Source organism: Mytilus galloprovincialis, chromosome 12 (assembly GCF_965363235.1).
Source record: "Mytilus galloprovincialis chromosome 12, xbMytGall1.hap1.1, whole genome shotgun sequence".
NCBI lineage: Eukaryota > Metazoa > Mollusca > Bivalvia > Mytilida > Mytilidae > Mytilus > Mytilus galloprovincialis.
Window position 1 is genome coordinate 41,028,846 of NC_134849.1, and position 21,132 is coordinate 41,049,977.

Here is a 21,132-nt window from a genome sequence, read left to right on the forward strand (position 1 = left end):
TTGCAGCAGATGAAAATGACACATTTACACGACTTGAAGAGATGATTGAAGAGCTTCATAATAAGGGATCCACATGTATGTCAAATGAACAGCCCAAGTTTTGTAAGAATAAGCTTTCTGCAGCAAAGCAGTGCCTTAGAATTGATTTTAAACTACGTCATGTATATTGTGCATCTCAGAGTAGACGTGCAGACCATTGCATTACTTGACTTCTCAGTTACCCAAAAAGGCTAGAATTATACTCAGCATGTGATCATGAGCAGTGTCAGCTGATTCGAGATGTTGAAAATGTTACAGTGTGCCCAGTTCTGTGAAGATTCTGGAGAGAAAATTAACTGTATCAAACCATGGATGTCTGGAAGAGACATATAGTCTGAACAATCAACTAAGACCAATCACAACTGGATATACTAAAGGACCTCAAGCCTCAGCAGATTTTAATAATCATGGAGTTTGCAATGAAATTCCTGCCATAAAAGGTATATAACTATTCAAATGCATAAAATTTAGATTTTTATACGACCGCAAAATTTGAAAAATTTTTCGTCATATATTGCTATCACGTTGGCGTCGTCGTCGTCGTCGTCGTCGTCCGAATACTTATAGTTTTCGCACTCTAACTTTAGTAAAAGTGAATGGAAATCTATGAAATTTTAACACAAGGTTTATGACCACAAAAGGAAGGTTGGTATTGATTTTGGGAGTTTTGGTCCCAACATTTTAGGAATTAGGGGCCAAAAAAGGGCCCAAATAAGCATTTTCTTTGTTTTCGCACTATAACTTTAGTTTAAGTTAATAGAAATCTATGAAATTTTGACACAAGATTTATGACCACAAAAAAACGGTTGGGATTGATTTTGGGAGTTTTGGTTTCAACAGTTTAGGAATTAGGGGCCAAAAAAGGGCCCAAATAAGCATTATTCTTGGTTTTCGCACAATAACTTTAGTTAAAGTAAATAGAAATCAATGAAATTTAAACACAATGTTAATGACTACAAAAGGAAGGTTGGTATTGATTTTGGGAGTTTAGGTCCCAACAGTTTAGGAATTAGGGGCCAAAAAGGGACCCAAATAAGCATTTTTCTTGGTTTTCGCACCATAACGTTAGTATAAGTAAATAGAAATCTATGAAATTTAAACACAAGGTTTATGACCATAAAAGGAAGTTGGTATTGATTTTGGGAGTTTTGGTCCAACAGAATAAGGGGCCCAAAGGGTCCAAAATTAAACTTTGTTTGATTTCATCAAAATTGAATAATTGGGGTTCTTTGATATGCCGAATCTAACTGTCATGACTGTGTATGTAGATTCTTAACTTTTGGTCCCGTTTTCAAATTGGTCTACATTAAGGTCCAAAGGGTCCAAAATTAAACTTAGTTTGATTTTGACAAAAAATGAATCAGTTAGGTTCTTTGATATGCTGAATCTAAAAATGTACTTAGATTCTTGATTATTGGCCCAGTTTTCAAGTTGGTCCAAATCGGGGTCCAAAATTAAACTTTGTTTGATTTCATCAAAAATTGAATAAATGGGGTTCTTTGATATACCAAATCTAACTGTGTATGTAGATTCTTCATTTTTGGTCCTGTTTTCAAATTGGTCTGCACTAAAGTCCAAAGGGTCCAAAATTAAACTTAGTCTGATTTTAACAAAAATTGAAATCTTGGGGTTCTTTGATATGCTGAATCCAAAAATGTACTTAGATTTTTTATTATGGGCCCAGTTTTCAAGTTGGTCCAAATCAGGATCTAAAATTATTATATTAAGTATTGTGCAATAGCAAGTCTTTTCAATTGCACAGTATTGCGCAATGGCAAGAAATATCTAATTGCACAATATTGTGAAATAGCAAATTTTTTTTTAATTAGAGTTATCTTTCTTTGTCCAGAATAGTAAGCAAGAAATATCTAATTGCAAAATATTGTGCAATAGCAAGATTTTTTTTTAATTGGAGTTATCTTTCTTTGTCCAGAATCAACTTAAATCTTTGTTATATACAATATACAATGTATATTCACTTTTTACTACCAACTGATAAATTAAAATAATCTTTACCATTCAGTGATAACAAGCAGTTTTTTTACATCTTAATATTTTATGATGTATTTAAATGAGTAGTTATTGTTGCAAACTCCATTAGAAATTTTAATTGAGATTAGTTTTGGAATAAGGGAAAGGGGGATGTGATTAAAAAAATTGGGTTCAATTTTTCTCATTTGAAATTTCATAAATAAAAAAGAAAATTTCTTCAAACATTTTTTTGAGAGGTTTAATATTCAACAGCATAGTGAATTGCTCTAAGAGAAAACAAAAATTTTAAGTTCATTAGAACACATTCATTCTGTGTCAGAAACCTATGATGTGTCAACTATTTAATCACAATCCAAATTTAGAGCTGAATCCAGCTTGAATGTTGTGTCCATACTTGCCCCAACCGTTCAGGGTTCAACCTCTGCGGTCGTATAAAGAAGGAGCTCACTTCTTTCAATGCATACATACACATTCTCAGTCAAATTCAGTGTTTACAGTCAAATATGCCAGATTACATGTACATGTATATAATTTATTTGTTAAGCATGAAGGATTATGATACAAAATGTGAATTGTATGCAATTATTCATATTTGCTAGACAAATAAATAGCTTATACTGCAAAAGTATCTGTTTTCACCACATAAATGTCATTATGGTGTCATTTGTTTACATCACAACACCATTTGTATTTATATACTATACATGTAGATAGTGTAAAAAAAATAAAACTCTGGAACGATGAACAGAAAATGGAACATTAACAATGATTAAAAAAAAAAATGGTATTTTTACCTAATAGTGATATGATAGTGGGATTTTGTATTGACAGTTTTTATGGACATTTACTTTTAGATATACCTTAGAGTATGGAACATATACCTTTGTTATACATGTATCTTTCTTTTTTGTTACAGTATCGAGAAAAACAGAGTGATTGGTTTGGTCAGCATGGTAAGAACTGACATGTGACAGTTTGCATCATGGGGGATCCTAATGGAAAATTGTGTGTAAGTAAAATAAAATCTCTTATGTCTGAGATTTTTATTTCATGTACATTAATTATAACCCATGGATCAAAGTTCTGTAGGGTATAATGTTTTTGACTTTGTCCATCAGTCCTGTTCTAGTCATCCCAACTCCTCTGAAACCACTCAACAGAATTTTATAAAACTCTGTAGATAACAAGAACAAAATATGTAGATGTGTTTATCGACAGAAAATTACGATACACTGTTTTTTCTTTCATTACAATACATTGCAATATTAAAAAAAAAAATGTCAGATTTTTATAAATAAGCAAGTTATAATATAACTTCTGAATGAATTAAAATAAATCTTACACAATCGTCTTTGGATGCGTTATATGTGGGCACACTGTGACCATGTGATTGTTTCAAATCATCAATCATTTGATTCAAATGTCATGAATGTGGGAGATTAATAAATGATGTAAAAAAATCTGTAAACACATAAACATGATAAAGACAAGAAGAAGAATTTAAAATTTGCAAATCCAAAAACAAACAAAATTTGCAGAGTTTTCTCCAGCTGGGATGCGTTGGTTTTTATTGAGTCCTAAGTTAAATTATGACCATATTTGTTGACCATTGTAACAACTAGATATGGCTTTTTATTCCCTCTATGTCATGTGTGCGTTTTTGAAATTTGCATGTGAATATTAACAGAACTTCTCATTATTACCATGTAAATATTTTTTGTAAAAAATGCAAAATAACTTCAAAATGTATGTACACATTATACTTATGATACTTTTTTTTCTTGTAGCACAGAACCTTTACTCATTTGTTTAAATCCGAGAAATAAGATTGGTTTACTGTGGCATCAATTCTAGAAAACACCTTTTCCACTGTTAAGCTACAAGTTCCAAATATAAGAGATACTTTTGTCATCCTACTTACACCTGAAATATACTTTTATTAATTGTTGCAATGCCAATGGCGTCTTTGCAGGGTTACTCACACTAACAAAGAAATTCACTTATGTTAAATCAGGGTACTCACCATTTGACCACGACCTTAGGATGAAAGACAACAGCCAAAGCACCCTTCCTTTGATAATAGCATGAAATATATGCTTTCAAAATGTTGCTAAATATTTCTTTGTTCATATCTCGCAAAAGTGTAATTATCTTCTTTTCATACTGGAACCATTCACATGTGCTTCGATACAATGACCATATTTCTGGCGACTACATGATGTTTGGCTAATTAAAATGATTAAAATCTTTTTGTAAGTGCTGTTATACATAACAAAAAAAGTAGAATAACAGAAATACTGAAATCCAAGAAAAATCCTACAACAACCATGACAACTGACAAAATCTAATCACCAAATTCATCAAGCAACATAATCCAACGTTAACAGTTCTGAATATAAGTTACACAATACTTTACAATTGTTAAGCACTGGTTATGTTTCATGCTATTTAAAATCCTAATAATTATAAACAACCTTGGCTTATGTAGTTAGGATTAATTTCTGCAAGCACTTAGTATAATAAACATACTGCCCTCAATTGATGCAATTCTGGGCTGGCAAACAACTGCATTCAGAAATATTAATTCAACACTTGCAACTTCGTCTTAATGTTAGATTTATTTTTCTTTATTGGATATTGTACCTCAACACTTAAGACAGTATATATATTTACTACATATTTATTTTTGTATTTTTTTTCTTTTCTAGATCAGATAACACAGGATGTTACCACTGTGGTATGGCTATCAATTCATGGCATTAGTGAGCCGAAAGGTTTGTAAATATTGTAGCTTTGCCTTTTATTTTTCAACCTTTTATTTTTAATTTTGTGTTAAATGAGGTCTTAATTTCCATTTAAGTTAAATATTTCTTTACAATTATGGAAACAATGCTGAATTTTCTGTTTCCATTCTCTAACTGAAGTTTGCATCAACCAAATAATATAAAAAATGTATACACAATGCTTATTCACACAAATTTTTAATGAAGCATGAATTTGGGTACATTCACTTTTAACGTTATGGGTTTATATGTCCGTTTGATACAACCGCAAAAATAATTAAAAAAAATTTAGTTGATATTTGTTATACGTTGTTGTCATCTGCCTTGTTGAGCGTCATCCAAGACCAATGATTTCAGGATAATAACTTTAGTATGTATAAGTAAATAGAAATCTATGACCACAAAAGGAAGATTGGGATTGGTTTTTAGAGTTTTGGTTCCAACAGTTTAGGAATGAGGGGCCAAAAGGGTCCAAAATTAAACTTTGTTTGATTTCATCAAAAATTGAATTATTGGGGTTCTTTGATATGCCGATTCTAATCGTTTATTTAGATTTGTGATGTCTGGGCCCCTTTATTAAATTGGTCCACATTGAGTTCTAGAGGTTCCAAAATTGAACTTTCTTTGATTTCATCAAAAATTGAATTGTTGGAGTTCTTTTTAAAATATGCTGAATCAAATCATGTATTTAGATTTTGTATATTGGACCATAGCAGGTAAATTTTCAATTTAATTTTTATACGACCGCAAATTTTGAAAAAATTTTCGTCGTATATTGCTATCACGTTGGCGTCGTCGTCGTCGTCGTCGTCGTCGTCGTCGTCGTCGTCGGCGTCGTCGTCGTCGTCGTCCTGCGTCCGAATACTTTTAGTTTTCGCACTCTAACTTTAGTAAAAGTTAATGGAAATCTATGAAATTTTAACACAAGGTTTATGACCACAAAAGGAAGGTTGGTATTGATTTAGGGAGTTTTGGTCCCAACATTTTAGGAATTAGGGGCCAAAAAGGGCCCAAATAAGCATTTTCTTGGTTTTCGCACTGTAACTTTAGTTTAAGTTAATAGAAATCTATGAAATTTTGACACAAGGTTTATGACCACAAAAGAACGGTTGGGATTGATTTTGGGAGTTTTGGTCTCAACAGTTTAGGAATTAGGGGCCAAAAAAGGGCCCAAATAAGCATTATTCTTGGTTTTCGCACAATAACATTAGTTTAAGTAAATAGAAATCAATGAAATTTAAACACAATGTTAATGACTACAAAAGGAAGGTTGGTATTGATTTTGGGAGTTTAGGTCCCAACAGTTTAGGAATTAGGGGCCAAAAAGGGACCCAAATAAGCATTTTTCTTGGTTTTCGCACCATAACGTTAGTATAAGTAAATAGAAATCTATGAAATTTAAACACAAGGTTTATGACCATAAAAGAAAGGTTGGGTTTGATTTTGGGAGTTTTGTGTATGTAGATTCTTAACTTTTGGTCCCGTTTTCAAATTGGTCTACATTAAGGTCCAAAGGGTCCAAAATTAAACTTAGTTTGATTTTGACAAAAAATGAATCAGTTAGGTTCTTTGATATGCTGAATCTAAAAATGTACTTAGATTCTTGATTATTGGCCCAGTTTTCAAGTTGGTCCAAATCGGGGTCCAAAATTAAACTTTGTTTGATTTCATCAAAAATTGAATAAATGGGGTTCTTTGATATACCAAATCTAACTGTGTATGTAGATTCTTCATTTTTGGTCCTGTTTTCAAATTGGTCTACACTAAAGTCCAAAGGGTCCAAAATTAAACTTAGTCTGATTTTAACAAAAAATGAAATCTTGAAGTTCTTTGATATGCTGAATTCAAAAATGTACTTAGATTTTTTATTATGGGCCCAGTTTTCAAGTTGGTCCAAATCAGGATCTAAAATTATTATATTAAGTATTGTGCAATAGCAAGTCTTTTCAATTGCACAGTATTGCGCAATGGCAAGAAATATCTAATTGCACAATATTGTGAAATATAAAAAAAAAAAATTAATTAGAGTTATCTTTCTTTGTCCAGAATAGTAAGCAAGAAATATCTAATTGCAAAATATTGTGCAATAGCAAGATTTTTTTTTAATTGGAGTTATCTTTCTTTGTCCAGAATCAACTTAAATCTTTGTTATATACAATATACAATGTATATTCACTTTTTACTACCAACTGATAAATTAAAATAACCTTTACCATTCAGTGATAACAAGCAGTTTTTTTACATCTTAATATTTTATGATGTATTTAAATGAGTAGTTATTGTTGCAAACTCCATTAGAAATTTTAATTGAGATTAGTTTTGGAATAAGGGAAAGGGGGATGTGATTAAAAAAATTGGGTTCAATTTTTCTCATTTGAAATTTCATAAATAAAAAAGAAAATTTCTTCAAACATTTTTTTGAGAGGATTAATATTCAACAGCATAGTGAATTGCTCTAAGAGAAACAAAAATTTTAAGTTCATTAGAACACATTCATTCTGTGTCAGAAACCTATGCTGTGTCAACTATTTAATCACAATCCAAATTTAGAGCTGAATCCAGCTTGAATGTTGTGTCCATACTTGCCCTAACCGTTCAGGGTTCAACCTCTGCGGTCGTATAAAGCTACGCCCTGCGGAGCATCTGGTTTTAAGTTCTAACACAACATTCATTGTGTGTCAACTAGCTATGTAGGCCAAAAATTAGTTATTGTTTGTTTCCCTTTCCACGACTAACCCTGTAAAATCACTGCAACACGAAAAATTTTATTCGGATGTGTCTACTTTTGTGTTTCAAATGTCTGGTTATGTAAATGTATTTCAGTTGTTTCCTGTAATTAGTTAATACTTCAGCTTTATCATGTACATCTTTTGAATATTCATTTTATTAAATTTACTGTTTGCAAAAGTATAAATTACTCTAAATTATAGGGATTTTCTGGTAACTTAACGGAAAACCCTTGCCGTTTTTGGCACAACCTTTTTGATCTTTTGGTCCTCGATGCTGTTCAACTTTGTACTCGTTTCGGCTTTCAAACGTTTGTATCTGTGCGTCACACATAGGTCTTGTGTGGACAAAATACACTTCTGGCGTATTAAAATTTTAAACTTGTTGCCTTTTGTTGGCTGTTGTTCGTGTGATTCTTTGTCAATTGTGTTCTCCAATTTATTTATATTGTAGTCCTGTGTTGTCATTTTGATGTTATATTTCATATGGCCATAAAAGTGCGAGGTTTGGCATGCCACAAAACCAGGTTCAACCCACCATTTTTTCCTTTAAAAATGCCCTGTACCAAGTCAGGAATATGGTCATTGTTATATTATAGTTCGTTTCTGTGTGTATTACATTATAACGTTGTGTCGTTTGTTTTCTCTTATTTTTGAGTGTAAATTCACATTGCGATAAGACGTGTCACGGTACTTGTCTATCCCAAATTCATGTATTTGGTTTTGATGTTATATATATATGTTATATTTGTTATTCTCGTGGGATTTTGTCTATATGTGTTACATTTTAGTGTTATGTCGTTGTTCTCCTCTTATATTTAATGCGTTTCCCTCGGTTTTAGTTTGTTATCCCGATTTTGTTTTTTGTCCATGGATTTATGAGTTTTGAACAGCGGTATACTACTGTTGCCTTTATTTATTGGCAATTCTTGTCCAAATTTTTTTTTTCTATGTTGGTTTTTTTCTCAATATATAAGGCACATTTTGTCTCAAATAAAAAAGAAACAAAGATAGAAATCTTTAAAATTTTTAAAAAAGAAATAAACGACATAATAAAATTAAATGCGATAAGAAACATTGAAACCGGAAAAATGTTAATAAAGACGTCAACATATTGTAAACTGTAAGTAAAAGTATTACTGGTTGACAAATTAACATATGCTAATTACCTTGGCCTAGTCTAAATATTATACCACGAGGTGCCACAAACAAACAAAATAAAGCTACGCAAACAACCTTTTGATTTGAGTTAACATAATTATTCACTTACCTATATGTGTATTTTCCTAAATAAACATGATCAAGAATGTAAGCTAGGAAAAATAAATCCATAATATCACAATATAAAAGAATATTAAAAAGTTAGGCTAACTCCAATACACTATTCTCGAGACACTCCTACACACGTTACCTGTACATGTAAGAAAGTAAATACACATAATATAATAACAAAACGGCACGGCGTAGAACCGTAAATTTTTCCCGATTTATAAACAGAAACACACAATTTGATTTTTAAATGAATGAATTTATTTGTATTGATGTTTATTTATATAATGTATTATGCTTCATTGTAAAATACTAACATTAATATAATATTTTATTATATATTCTCCCTGGATGTATAATAATTGATATACAGGGATACTTAGCCTAAAGCTGTAAGCTAGGTAAATTGTTAAACAGCATTTAGTGCAATAAAGATGATCTAATTGTTTAAAAAAAAAAAAAAATAAAAAATGTATACACAATGCTTATTCACACAAATTTTTAATGAAGCATGAATTTGGGTACATTCACTTTTAACGTTATGGGTTTATATGTCCGTTTGATACAACCGCAAAAATAATTAAAAAAAATTTAGTTGATATTTGTTATACGTTGTTGTCATCTGCCTTGTTGAGCGTCATCCAAGACCAATGATTTCAGGATAATAACTTTAGTATGTATAAGTAAATAGAAATCTATGACCACAAAAGGAAGATTGGGATTGGTTTTTAGAGTTTTGGTTCCAACAGTTTAGGAATGAGGGGCCAAAAGGGTCCAAAATTAAACTTTGTTTGATTTCATCAAAAATTGAATTATTGGGGTTCTTTGATATGCCGATTCTAATCGTTTATTTAGATTTGTGATGTCTGGGCCCCTTTATTAAATTGGTCCACATTGAGTTCTAGAGGTTCCAAAATTGAACTTTCTTTGATTTCATCAAAAATTGAATTGTTGGGGTTCTTTTTAAAATATGCTGAATCAAATCATGTATTTAGATTTTGTATATTGGACCATAGCAGGTAAATTTTCAATTTAATTTTTTTAAGTTCTAACACAACATTCATTGTGTGTCAACTAGCTATGTAGGCCAAAAATTAATTATTGTTTGTTTCCCTTTCCACGACTAACCCTGTAAAATCACTGCAACACGAAAAATTTTATTGGCAATTCTTGTTCAAATTTTTTTTTTCTATGTTGGTTTTTAGTGATATCTTTCCGATGCGTTGGGTTTTTTTTATACCTTTCTGATGCTGCAGTCATCAAACGTTTTAAATCAAAGCTTTTTTGCTTTGAAGCTTCTATATGATTTGGAATCAAGAAAAACAAACATAATGCCTTGCCACATGATTTGTGTTGTGTGCAAGGGTGATCTTAAATCTGAAGCATCTTTCAACCCACTGAGTGCACCTTGATTGGATTTGTCTTTAACCTCTATTCCTGTTTAAAGGATAAAATCTTTTGAGTAAAAATAGTCTGAGACGTCTGAACAGGTTGAGCACAAGTCAGGAAATATATTTCCTGCTTTCAGAGAACGTCCCTGATTTCTGGTGTAAAAAAAAAGTTTAAATGTGATTTCATTTTTATGCCCCACCTACGATTGCCCCACCTACGATAGTAGAGAGGCATTATGTTTTCTGGTCTGTGCCTCCGTTCGTTCGTTAGTTCGTCCATCTGTGTGTCCGTTCGCTTCAGGTTTAAGTTTTTGGTCAAGGTAGTTTTTGAAGAATTTGAAGTCCATTCAGCTTAGTACACATGTTCCCCATGATATGATCTTTCTAATTTTAATGCCAAATTATATTTTTGACCCAAGTTTCATGGTCCACTGAACATAGAAAATGATAGAGCAAAGTTCAGGTTAAAGTTTTTGATCAAGGTAGTTTTTTAACTTTAACTTTCTTAAACTATCCTGGGTTTGTACCAAACTTGGACAGAAGCTTGTTTATGATCATAAGATAGTATCCAGAACTTAATTTTGTAAAAAATTAAATTCATTTTTTCGGTATTTTCGGGCGTCAATCAAATGTTGTCCGTGCATTAACTCATGAACCGTTCAACCAAAGCTTTTAAAATTTTAATATGTTGTTACTGACAACTAAATGAAGGTCAAGTTCAATAATGGCGATTTTGACCTTTACCGTTCAGGAGTTATGGTTATTGAAAGATTGAAAAATGGTTTTTCCAGTCGTGTCCGTGCATTTACGCATGAACTGTTCTACCAAAGCTTCCCAAATTTTAATATGTTGTTACTGATGACAAAATGGAGGTCAAGTTCAATAATGACGATTTTGACTTTTACCGTTCAAGTTATGGTTCTTGAAAGACTGAAAAATGGAGTTTCCAGTCGTGTCCGTGTATTTACACATGAACTGTTCTACCAAAGCTTCCAAATTTTAATATGTTGTTACTGATGACAAAATGGAGGTCAAGTTCAAAATGACGATTTTGACTTTTACCGTTCAGGAGTTATGGTTCTTGAAAGATTGAAAAATGGTGTTTCCAGTCATGTCCGTGCATTTTCTCATGAACCATTCAACCAAAGCTTTTGAATTTTTTATATGTTGTTACTGATGACAAAATAGAGGTCAAGTTCAACATGTTCAATAATGACGATTTTGACTTTTACCGTTCAGGAGTTATGGTTCTTGAAAGATTGTAAAATGGCGTTTCCATTCACTTTATTGCATTTACTCATGAACCATTCAATCTAAGCTTTTCTAATTTTAATATGTTGTTACCGACAACTAAATGGAGGTCAAGTTCAATAATGGCGATTTTGACTTTTACCGTTCAGGAGTTATGGTTCTTGAAAGATTAAAAAATGGTTTTTCCAGTCGTGTCCGTGCATTTACGCATGAACTGTTCTACCAAAGCTTCCCAAATTTTGATATGTTGTTACTGATAACAAAATGGAGGTCAAGTTCAATAATGACGATTTTGACTTTTACTGTTCAGGAGTTATGGTTCTTGAAAGACTGAAAATGGAGTTTCCAGTCGTGTCCGTGTATTTACACATGAACTGTTCTACCAAAGCTTCCCAAATTTTAATATGTTGTTACTGATGACAAAATGGAGGTCAAGTTCAAAATGACGATTTTGACTTTTACCGTTCAGGAGTTATGGTTCTTGAAAGATTGAAAAATGGTGTTTCCAGTCATGTCCGTGCATTTTCTCATGAACCATTCAACCAAAGCTTTTGAAATTTTTATATGTTGTTACTGATGTCAAAATAGAGGTCAAGTTCAACATGTTCAATAATGACGATTTTGACTTTTACCGTTCAGGAGTTATGGTTCTTGAAAGATCGTAAAATGGCGTTTCCATTCACTTTATTGCATTTACTCATGAACCATTCAATCTAAGCTTTTCTAATTTTAATATGTTGATACTGATGACAAAATGGAGGTCAAATTTGATATTGACGATTTTCCCTTTCACCATTCATCAGTAATGGTTCTTGTGATATTGCTAGGACACAAATAAATGTTAATAAATCCGGTTTGCTGTCGTTGTGACAGCCTCTTGTTTTCCTTTTTTTTGTTCAGCCTGCGATTTACAGCAAAAGTAGGTGAGACACTGGGTTCCGCAGAACCCTTACGAATTTTTTCATTACAAATTTTATTCATCACACTATTAGTTATTGCTTTATGATATGGTACAAAAATCAACTAAAAAAATCAATTTTGTTTGCCCCCAGGTGACTTTTAATATGTTTATAGCATTGAAAAAGCTCCAAATTATCTCCCTTTGATGCAAAAATACATTTTTTTGGCATTAAAGTTGAAATATCTTTTTTAAATCATCGATGACCTATATTTTTTATTATTGTTTTCAAAAAGCTGTACATGAACTAAATACTTGTAAAATTTAAGCGATTTCTGTAATTTAGTTTTTTTTTTATTTCGATATTACTTCTTTTTCTCCTATTAGTTCAACAGTAAATAAGGACATTAACAAAAAATTATGCTTCTTTCAGAGGCAGATTGTTAGCGTAAATGAACGGTGACCCAATTTTTTTATTTCATTTTTAGCTCACCTGGCCTAAAAGGCCACGTGAGCTTTTCTCATCACTTGGCGTCCGTCGTCGTCGTCTGTCGTCGTTAACAATTTTTCAAACATCTTCTCCTCTGAAACTACTGAATGGATTTGGATGAAACTTAGCATGATAGTTCCTTAGATTATCCTGCACAAAATGTGTGCTTCGATTTTTGATCCGTCAAAAAACATGGCCGCCCTTACTTTAAATAGAACATAGGGGTCAAATGCAGTTTTTGGCTTATATCTCAAAACGAAAGCATTTAGAGCAAATCTGACATGGAGTAAAAATGTTCATTAGGTCAAGATCTATCAGCCCTGAAATTTTCAGACGAATCAAACTAACCATTGTTGGGTTGCTGCCACTTAATTGGTAATTTTAAGGAAATTTTGCAGTTTTTGGTCATTATCTTGAATATCATTATAGATAAAGATAAACTGTAAACAACAAAAATGATCAGCAAAGTAAGATCTACAAATAAGTTAAATATGACCAAAATTGTCAATTGACCCCTTAAGGGGTTATTGTCCTTTAATGACAATTTTTTCACAATTTGTTCATCATATTTGCTAACTTTAAAAAATCTTTTCCTCTAAAACTACTCAACCAAATTCAACCAAACTTCAACTGAATGATCAGTAGGGTGTATAAAATAAAGTTTGTGTTTTATTTTCTATTTTGTCTAAAAACATGGCCGTCATGGCTAAAAATAGAACACAGGGTAAAATGCAGTTTTTGGCTTATATCTAAAAAAACTCCAGCATTTAGAGCAAATAAGACTAGAAGTTAAAATATTTATTAGGTCAAGGTCTACCTGTCCTGAAATTTTCAATTTGCAATTTGCAAAAAATATAATTTGTTGTGCTACTTCCAAAAAATAGAAAATATTCTGAACAGAAAAAAACCCATGTCCCCCTACAAGTTAAATGGTCCATGCCTAACTGTTATTAATGAAATCATTTAACTGTTTTGCTGTTATTGGAGCCCCTTGCCCCTTCTCAGCAGTGGAATAAATTCAAATCATGAATGAAGAAATTCGAAAGAATAACAATTTAATAATGTAACAATAACAATTTTATTGTTAAAATTCTTTTATTGTAACTATAATGTAATAAAAATGACGTCCTGCCGCTCTTCTTGTATGCATATTATATTAGGAGGAAACGTGTAAACATGGTAGAACTTGTATTTCTAATATTGAAGAATTGTTAGCTGTACATGTTTGCCTGGCATGGTTCAATATGTTCAATAAGGCATTATTTACCAGGTGAGCGATTCAGGCTCTTGAGAGCCTCTTGTTCTATTAAGTATATAATAAAGTTCATTTATCATGTTTATAGAAAAATATAAAGAAATCATATATTAGAAAGAAAAAAAAGATTTATACTGGAGAGCCCCCTTAATATAAACATATTTTATTTGTAATCATCAAACGGAATGAGACACAAGCTAAGACTTATGATGTCTTCTTTGGTATCCTTTCTTGTCTACATGAAATTTTATTTTGCTGTTATCACTGTCCAGGCAATTACTGAAAACTGTAATATTACTTTTTTATATAATATTACAAGTAAAAGTAATATTACAAAAAATAGTAATATAATTCTTATATTACTAAAACCTGTAATATTGTTATATTACTGAAATGTGTAATATAGTCTCCATATTACATAAAACAGTAATATTACTAGAAAATGCCTATATTACATAGAACTGTAACATAAGGCTAAAAATCACTAGGTTTTCATACTTTAATTACTATAATAATTTAGACGTATGATGATAATAAATTAATTATTAAACAATTCCAAATAATAATAATAATCCAATTAAAGTACATAGTATCAATTCAAAATAAAAAATCCAAAGTAAAACTATTTTCTCCTTACAATGTAAAATATAAAATAAATGCCAAATTTACTAAATCATAAAATGAACTTAATCTCAAAATCAAAATATAAAAGTCTTAAAAGTATTTTCTAAAATTAAATTATGATTCAGAGATAAATTTTGTCTCAACACTGCACAGTCAACTAGTAGACTGGTAAAACAATCTTTTAGGTCTAGTATAATGACATGAGCATGACGAGTAGTGTGAGGTTACGCTTCCAGAACACTGACTGCTATCTTAAAATATTCTCAAAAATAAAAGGGGAGTCAAAAAATACATTTTTGTCCAAACACTACAAAGTCAACTGGAAGACTGATCGTCAGTCCTACAGGTCCAGTATAATAGACTTTAGCAGTGCAAGTTTGGGTTTCCGAAGGGTGACTGCTCTTCCAAAATTTTGCAACGATATTTATACTAAAACACAAAATAACTCAATTTATCCCGACATGTTAATATTACTCTCATTAGCAAAAATAGACTTTAATTAACAACGCCTAATCATATAATGTTTTGATAAAATCTGTGGATGCTAATTGTCGAGCCTGCAACTTTTGTTGCAGAAAGCTCGACATAGGGATAGTGATCCGGCGGCGGCGGCGGCTACGGCGGCGGCGGCGGCTACGGCGGCGGCGGCGGTGTTAGCTAACTTCTTAAAAGCTTTATATTTTAGAAGGTGGAAGACCTGAATGCTTCATACTTTGTATATAGATGCCTCATGTTACGAAGTTTCTGTCAGTCACATGTCCAATGTCCTTGACCTCATTTTCATGGTTCAGTGACCACTTGAAAAAAAAGTTCAGATTTTTTGTAATGTTGAATTCTCTCTTATTATAAGTAATAGGATAACTATATTTGATATGTGCGTACCTTGAAAGGTCCTCATGTCTGTCAGACAGTTTTCACTTGACCTCGACCTCATTTCATGGATCAGTGAACAAGGTTAAGTTTTGGTGGTCAAGTCCATATCTCAGATACTACAAGCAATATGGCTAGTATATTCGGTGTATGGAAGGACTGTAAGGTGTACATGTCCAACTGGCAGGTGTCATCTGAACTTGACCTCATTTTCATGGTTCAGTGGTAAGTTATATTAATCTGAAGATCTGTTTACTTTTTTGTGATGATTCTTTATCTTATTTTAGAGTGATCATGTTTATTAAAAATACATGTTGTGCCGTATCTCAGAAACTATTTATGATTATTCCATAAATCTTCACACACTTTTTAGTTATATTAAAACCACAAAAGGAAGATTCAGATTTTTTGGAAAATGACGCAGTCATTGTTCCATAACTGCCGACCTGATTTCTCTGCCTACCGCGCTTGGTTTCGTATTTACTAATTTCAATACAAACTGGAATGTGCTTGTGTTATCATTAATATGCATGAGCATTGTGTAGTAATCAGCCAGGAACCAGTTTACAAACTAACTGGTTTCTGTTTGTATTCCACTACAGTCGAACAAAGTGTTGTAGTTTGACAGGAACCAGTCCAGAATTTTGTAAACTACAAAACGTAATCGGTTATTATCATTCCGTTTTGGTGTTTCATACCGACTTATATGGTTTGAATAAGCTTAAGACCCTTCAAACATTAATGTGATAGGTATATTAAAGACTGTTTTACAAAAGGATGAAACTGTTTTGCTTTAAAAGTCGTACTATAGTGATATATGTTATGTACGGATTTCCACTCTCACCGGTTAATTTCTTCTTTTACACGTGCTTTTGAAACTTCCTGTTTAAACATCGCAAGTTTTAAAATTGTTTTTTGAGTGAATTAAACTTATTTTAACAATCACGAAGCGTTCGGGAATCATTTCAAGCAGTTTCTTCTTCTCTTTGATGATGGAAAATAGGTTTTCTCAAGAAAATACCGCAAACGATCGCAGAGGAATTGAAACGTACAAGTCAAGTCGGCACCTGGTTAAATTGGCATCTAGTCAAATCGGCACCTATTTGACGTCAATTCGGCTTCCAATAATATTTATTATAATATTTTCTATTCAATTAATTAATAACTGTTACCAAGTACATAGTGAATATTAGGTAAACAACGAAACCAAAGTGTGAATATGTTGTTGTGTATAAAAGTAAACAACGAAGCTATTGTTTTAACCATTAGACAATTATTAAAATTAAATGGAAAACTATGAGTCCCTTTCAATAAATCAAACTTTCATGCCAAATAATTAGCAAATTTAAGGTGGTTTTTTTTCAGTAATGTTTAAACAGCATTAAACAAACAATCCTGTAAAAGACTCAACTGGTTAAATAATGCATAAAAATATCCAATATCTCATGTATTAGTCCAAATAATAATGACGTCTGACAAGGCTATTTTATTTTTTTCTGGGACGCCTTCCTAAGACGTTCGTAAGAAGGCGTCCCAGAAAAAAATTAACATAGCCTTGTGGTCATAGGAAGGTGTCCCAGAATAAAATTTAAAAAGCCTTGCCAGACGTAATAATTATTTGGACTACTCATATATATCATTAAAAATACACCAAAAAATTCATGTAGTTGAGAAAAATAAATACATACAAAATGTACATGAACATCCAAAAAAGTGAAAGTAAGTATTAACTCTATTTGCTTTAAAAATTTACAACTGCATTTAAGTATTGAATGCTTTTTTTTTGTAAATTCATTGAGGTGTAAAAGCGTTGACCGAAGTACTTTTTGTATGAAGCGCGTAAGCGTAAGCGCTTCATTCTAAAAATGTGCACACGGTCAACGCTTTTGCAACCCTATGAGGTTACAAAAAGAAACATTTAATACTTATTACTTTTTTTAGCTAGGATCATGAAAACACGAATTTTATAACTTTTTTATTCAATTCATCTGTGCACTTTATTGTGGGACCACGTGTTATCATGAATGAAAAGTTTTATTGAGTGATGCAATTGCTTGAGGAATAACATGTGATGTGCAGTTAGCCAATCAGAATAAAGTATTATAATGAAACATATATCAAATTTAATTATAACAAAATACATTACGTTGTAAGAGTTATCTCCCCAAACACTGTTTTTCTTGTGGCCACCTCTCCTTCGTAACCGTAAAAGATTTTATTTTACCAAATTGCTCGTTACATATTTAGGATAAGAATATTCGTTTGAACCCTAGCTCTATGGGGACTCCATATGAGAGTTATTCCCCCTTTTTCATTTGATTCAAGCGATATGCATTTTCAACTGGTAAACCATAACTGATAGAGACCTAGGGTCTTCATGAGGTCATTGGTACTAAAAATGAAAATGAGGTCAATGTCTAAGGTCAAGGTCATATTATAAATTTTGATTTTGGCTTATTTTCACTTCTTTTCAAATACTGTATGACATTTTGACAAATAATTTTTCATAAATTATTAGTTGCGACATGTCCTTACTTGTATATTTTGGTTGAAAGGCTGCGCATACAATAAAAGGGAGTTTTTGTCCATCTTACATTTAAAATTACGCGTCAAGTGGTAGTACTCATTAACCAAACATATTAAAGACCTAGGATATTTTGATTCAAGGTCCATGGTTTGTGACCTTGAAATTGAGGTCAAGGTCATAGGTTAATAGGACGTCATAAAGCCATAGGAACTAACATTTTAAACAGATTTTTCATATTTCAATATAAAAATAGATCTTTTCTAGTGGAAAGACTTCAATTGTTCTCTGAACAATTTGTTTTTAATTTACTTCATATTTTGTGGGAGAAGGGGGTTCAGACTATGTGGTATCAGGTCTGTTTGCGCCCAATACACTTTCGCACCTCACACGTTCACACCCAAGGTCCGTTCGCACTCTACTCATTCGCGCCCAATTTTAATTCAAATTCAAGTTGAATAATTGGAAAATCATGATTGTTGTTTTAAATTGCTTTGGTGTAAATACTGAATGTATTTATAACTTGGTATGAGTAAAACATTGAAGGTTTTAAAGGAAAAACACAAAAGATAATTGTTTTTAAGCCCTTTGATCTGAAACAACGAAACAATAAAATATAGGAACCAAAATATAGCAATCCACTATTATAACCAAAACATGATAAAATTAATTCAACACACAGAAAAAAAATTAGTCAGAATCTCACTTCATTATGAAAGAGGTCAATGAAACAAAGTATAGCAATACAATAACCAAAACATGATTAAGAGTTATTCAACGCTAAATAAAACGTTGACAAAATACCACTTTATTTAGAAAGGATTATTATTATCTTTAACAATACGCTATCCAAAACATGATTAAGATTTATTCAACACAAAAAAAAAATGCTGTCTCACTTTATTTTGAGACAATGACAACAATTATACTTATAAGAAAACACTTGCTTACAGAGTTATTAAACACAAAACCAATTAAGATTAGTTGCGAACATGTAGGGTGTGCAAGTGAAAGGGGGCGAACATGAGTTGGCGCAAACGTGAATGGGCACGAACGGACCCGGATTCAGCCTATGTACCAGTGAGAAATATAGAAGCCTTTCTACAGTATTTATTTGTACAATTCAGGTAGTCTTGACCTATTCATTTGTCTTTAAAAAAAAACCCAGCCAGTTGGCACCTTCACTTCACACACACTCATATACGAATATCAATTATATGCTTACGAGACATGTTGCATTGTTAAACTAATTACGGTATGTGAAAATCAAGACTTGCATAAAAACTATCCCAATATTAGAGACAGTGGCGTCATTTTTCTCCAGAGCTTTCAGCTCTTTGATTTTTGGTGGTGATGGTCCAAACTGTTTAGGAATTACGGGCCAAGACCAGTATTTTTCTATCTTTATCTATATAGTCAATCTAGACTTAAAAAAAAGAGTGACGAAAGATACCAGAGGAACAGTCAAACTTATAAATCAACTAAAATAAATTGACAACATGCACCTGGCTAAAAATAAAAAAGACAAACAATAGAACACATGACACAACATAGGAAAATAAAGAATAAGCAACACGATTCCCATCAAAAATTGGGGGTCATCTCAGGTGCTCCGGAATGGTAAGCAGATTCTGCTCCACATGTCGCACCCGTCATGTTGCTTATGTAATAACAAGTCCGGTAAATAGTCTAATTTGGTAGGTCACATTCATGAAAGGGAAGGGGATTGTAGTAACAAGATAAGGAACATATCCGATATCATTTGTGAAACAGTTATTTCATAACTTCAACTTATTAATACCTCAAGTAGAAGGTTGAATTGGGATTTTCACACCAAAATGTATGTCTCTTGAAAAATGTCTCACTGAGTCATGAAATGTTTACAGATATGGTGTGTCTGAATGATCTTGATGTGAATGTTTCTTTAAATTTAATTTCTTATTGTCTGTTGATAAGTTTATCTTGCTGTTAAAAAGTGTTATACAATAGTATATATACATGTGTATATTTAAAAAACTGACTGCATGACAAATCTCAAGTGACTTAAGAAAATAATGTGATTCTAATTGTCTAGTTTATTGAAATATTTTCTTCTTTTTTCACTTTTTTTATAATTTATTGTCTTAGTTCACTTTTTTGAAAATTTTGCTTTTCAATGTTTTATATACTCATCCTCTAATGCTGTTTTATTTGATATTTTAGCAATCCATGGTGAATTTAAGTCACCCAGAAATACTGACAATAAAGAATGTAACAAAAGATAATGCTGGATGGTATGGTTGCTTGATTTCTATTCCACTTGGTAGATATTACCAGACTGCCTGGCTAACAGTTTTAGATAAAGGCTTAGATAAGAATGAGAAATGTTTGTTTTTCACCAAGAAATAATATGTCTTAGAGCAAAATATTCACATAAAAATGATTTAATCGTTTGGAGAATTTAATTATCAATTTTCGATTACATCATTATCAATAAATTTTTTATAGACTGTCATAAAAATAGGAGGTTTGGCATCATGAAAATTGGAAATGTACAGTTTTTTCTTAAAAAATTAATTCTTTTAATGCCGCCACAACTATAACGTCATATTATTTTACCCCTGTCAGTGTCTCTCTGTATGTCATTCCCATTATGGGTTTACAGTTATTCCACTTAACTCCTCCTACAGTTTGAATTCTAGGAAGTTTTCACTCTGATGTCTGTTTGTAGTCTTTGTACATGTATTGAAGGTGTACATGTGGTCAGGGTTTTGATTTTGTTTAATATTTGCTCTTAATCATTTTTTGTAGTAGTTACTTGCATAAGGGGAGCTCGCATACAGATAATTGTCCTACAGTTTTAAGCTAGGAAGTGTTCACTTAGTTGGTGGTTTTTCCATTTTTTGTGCATGGGGTCAGGATTTTGATTCTTATTTATATTTGCTCTTTTGGGTGATAATATAATTTACCTTTGTCATATTTAAGGTAAAGTGTTAGACAGTTATTTTTAAATAAGACTTTGCATCTGCAGGGGCATCATT

General features: G+C 31.8%; 1 long non-coding RNA gene across 2 annotated transcripts; it reads left to right on the forward strand.

Moving 5' to 3' along the window:
* The first annotated feature begins 414 nt into the window (after nt 1–414).
* Nucleotides 415–20,678, forward strand: LOC143053592 (uncharacterized). Of its 2 annotated transcripts, XR_012971427.1 has the most exons (4): nt 415–479; nt 2,948–3,040; nt 4,740–4,805; nt 20,315–20,678. It is a non-coding gene; the product is annotated as an uncharacterized LOC143053592 (long non-coding RNA). The 2 variants fall into 2 exon arrangements; XR_012971426.1 differs by lacking the exon at nt 20,315–20,678 and having other exon boundaries at nt 416–479; nt 4,740–5,384.
* The last annotated feature ends 454 nt before the right edge of the window (nt 20,679–21,132 follow it).